Here is a 2962-nt window from a genome sequence, read left to right as displayed (position 1 = left end):
TGTAGCTGCCATGTGGGTGCTGGGAATCGAACTCGGGTCCTCTGCAAGAGCAGTCAGTGCTCTTAACCACTGAGCCATCTTTCCAGCCCTGACCTTAAATAATTTAAGACTGAGTAACTGCTCAAAAGTTCATACATTTTTTGATTGTTTTTGATTTTTTTTTTTTAGTCTTGTGTTGCCCAGCCTGGTCTCAAACTTTCAGTGGAGCCAAGGATGACTTTGAACTCTTGAGTGGCCTGCCTTCTTATCCTAGTTGTTGAGGAAATGGCCATGCATCTCAATACCCTAATAAAAGTTTATACATTTGATGGCAGTGCTTGTGTTCAATTTAAACATTGTGTAACTCCAGTGGCAGGTTTGAGCCACTCTCATTTATTTTGAGCAGATCTGGGCACTGGTGTCAAAATGTAGTAATATCCTCACATTTCTTAGCATGTGGGATTTTTATTAATGAATTACATTATTTAATTTGATAGTGGATTTGAACAACATTGAATTTATTTACGTGGCTATTTAACTGAAGCTGTGTCTTAAAATGTCAAGTCTCTGACCTTGCTGTTTAGTTGAGTAAAGTCTTTAAACTTGTCTCATCATGGACAAAATGGGAAACATAGTTCTGCCCCACCCAACTTAAAAGTTTTCATGAATATGAAATTATTACAAATGTTTACTGTGCTTCAGAGTATTACACAGTTGCAAGAAATTATTTGTTAAAAAGTCAATCATAAGCCGGGCTTGGTGGTGCACGCCTTTAGTCACAGCACTCTGGAGGCATAGGCAAGGCCAGCTTGGTCTACATAGTGATTTCTAAGTCAGCTGGGGCTACAGGGAGACCCTGTCTCAAAAGGACTTAAAAAAAAAAAAAAGGTCAATTATAAAAGCTTCCATAGCAAGCACTCTCTTACCTGAGTCATCCCCCATGCTCCCCACAGGTTCATCTGTATTTCGTAAAAGTATTTTACTTATTACTTTAAAAAATTATTTAATAACCACATGTTAGAAGCATCATTTCATTACAGCATTAACATATTCAATAACAATTTCCAGAGCAAAGATGCATCTCTTTCAAAATTGGCTGTAAATTTTTAGGTTCACAGTTGAATTAATACAGTTATACAATATTGAACTCAGTATAAACCCTATAAGACATAAAATTGAATGAGGTTTTAACCTTTAAAAAAAATCTCCATTTCATTTTAAAATATACTGTTTCATACAAAAAAAAACTCATTTTAAATGCTACTAACACTTAGATGTTTGCGTATGCGTCTCTGATCTCTATGAATCTGATTTTTACTAGTCATAGTCAGTTACTTTCTTAGATCCACCTGAGCATGGATATAAAATCCTCAGGTAGATTTCAATGGCAGTGTATTTCACCTCTACTAATTAACATGGAGCAAATTTTTATGCTTCCTCAAATATAACTCATTTTAAAAATTTTTGTTGATTTTTTTTGTTTGTGTATTTCATACAGAACATCCAAAACAATCTTATTCATCTATATACCCACATACCAAATGGCACCCTCCCATAGTCCCCCCCCTCACTGAAGCCCATATACTCTGTAATCCCTGTTACTGTCTACAGTGTTATTGGCATCCCCAGCTGTTCTCTAGTGCTTGTCTATCCCCTGAATCTAGTCAGCCTATCTAGAGTTCCTTGTTTTAGGAAGATCAGCTCTTCCTCATCTAGCAGTAATCAGTTGCCAGTATTCCTTTAGATAATACTGGGGTTTGCTGTTCCTTTCCCCAGTTCTATGTGGGGTTACTGTCTGGGAGTCTCTTGGGCCACCCTGGCCAACAACTCAAAGGAAGGTATCTACTGTCTGGCATTGTTTCTTGTTATGTAGCCTCTAGCTATACACATGAACACTTAAAGAATTATACAGATCCCTTTAATGTTTGGTTATACTTTCCTTTTGGGTGTTTGGTCAAGACCATACAGTTGACCCAAATAAACCAATTTATTTTTACGCTTCAGGTCATTGGAGGATCTGTTCCTCATGGTTCACATGGGCTTGGGAGGAGCCCCTGGCTCTTTTCTTTTACCAGTTCTGTCTATGTGAAGATAAGTCAAAGGTCCTACTCAACCATGGCTGGCTTCGTTTGGAAGCATGGAGGAAATGTTTCTTCTGTGTTGACCCTCCTCTTTTGTAGACTGGACACTGGTTCAGGTCCATTTGGTGGGGTCTCCATGGCTTCCTTGATCAAGAAGACAGGTGATGCAACACAGTTACAGGATATTTTGAGAGTTGCTCATAGTCCCGTGGAGTTTAGTTGACCTAGGAGGGCAAGGAGCAAAAACTGTCGTTTATGCCCCTCTGACCAAATTAGTATAGGCCTCAAAAGTATGGCTGTTAGACATCCAAGAAGGTTAGTTCCACCAGTCTTTAATTACCACGTGCTGTGTAGATAAAGCTTGGGCAAAGACCAAATGTTCTCAGATAAACCTTGCCTAGACATGTATTATATTCCTTGAGCTAGTTGTATGTACAATTTGTCAGTAGGTTGTTTGATTAATGTGGTTTCGTCTGGTTTTAAAACTAGCTAGGCATTATTTATCTCTCGCATTGTCTAACCCTTCCACTATTGTTTCCTCATTTAAAGTGCCCCCATTTTTCCCATAATAATACCCTTCTATGGTCCTATCTCTCTTGAGCTCCTTCTTTCCCTTTATCCCCAAGGTTCTTTATATAACCCTCCCTCACCTCTCCCCTTAAAATAACCCCATTTTTATCCATATCTCCCTTATTAACACCTGTTTCCCACTGTTCTTCTCTTTCAAATTCTTTCTTTTCCTTTACCTCCCTTGTTCCTTTTCATTATCCTGGTTCCTGTAGTTCCGTCTGGATACATACTCACATATAAGCTTTTTGGTGCTAAGATCCATAAATTAGAGACAACATACATCACTTGTTTTTCTGAGTCTGTGTAACTCAACTAAGTATAAGAGTTTCTAG

The 2962-nt window shown here is 38.3% G+C and overlaps 1 protein-coding gene and 1 pseudogene across 3 annotated transcripts in view; one reads left to right on the top strand and one right to left on the bottom strand.

Annotated features, from left to right (window-relative positions):
- LOC103724542 overlaps positions 1-921 on the bottom strand; it is a 2195-nt pseudogene extending 1274 nt beyond the window's left edge.
- Positions 1-2962, top strand: part of Ipo11 (importin 11) — a 232719-nt gene that overhangs the window by 94038 nt on the left and 135719 nt on the right. The gene's annotated exons all lie outside the window — the stretch shown is intronic.

Source organism: Nannospalax galili, unplaced genomic scaffold (genome assembly GCF_000622305.1).
Source record: "Nannospalax galili isolate Female #2095 unplaced genomic scaffold, S.galili_v1.0 scaffold751, whole genome shotgun sequence".
Lineage (NCBI taxonomy): Eukaryota > Metazoa > Chordata > Mammalia > Rodentia > Spalacidae > Nannospalax > Nannospalax galili.
The sequence above is the reverse complement of the archived record's forward strand: the minus strand, read 5'-3'. Positions and strand labels throughout refer to the sequence as shown.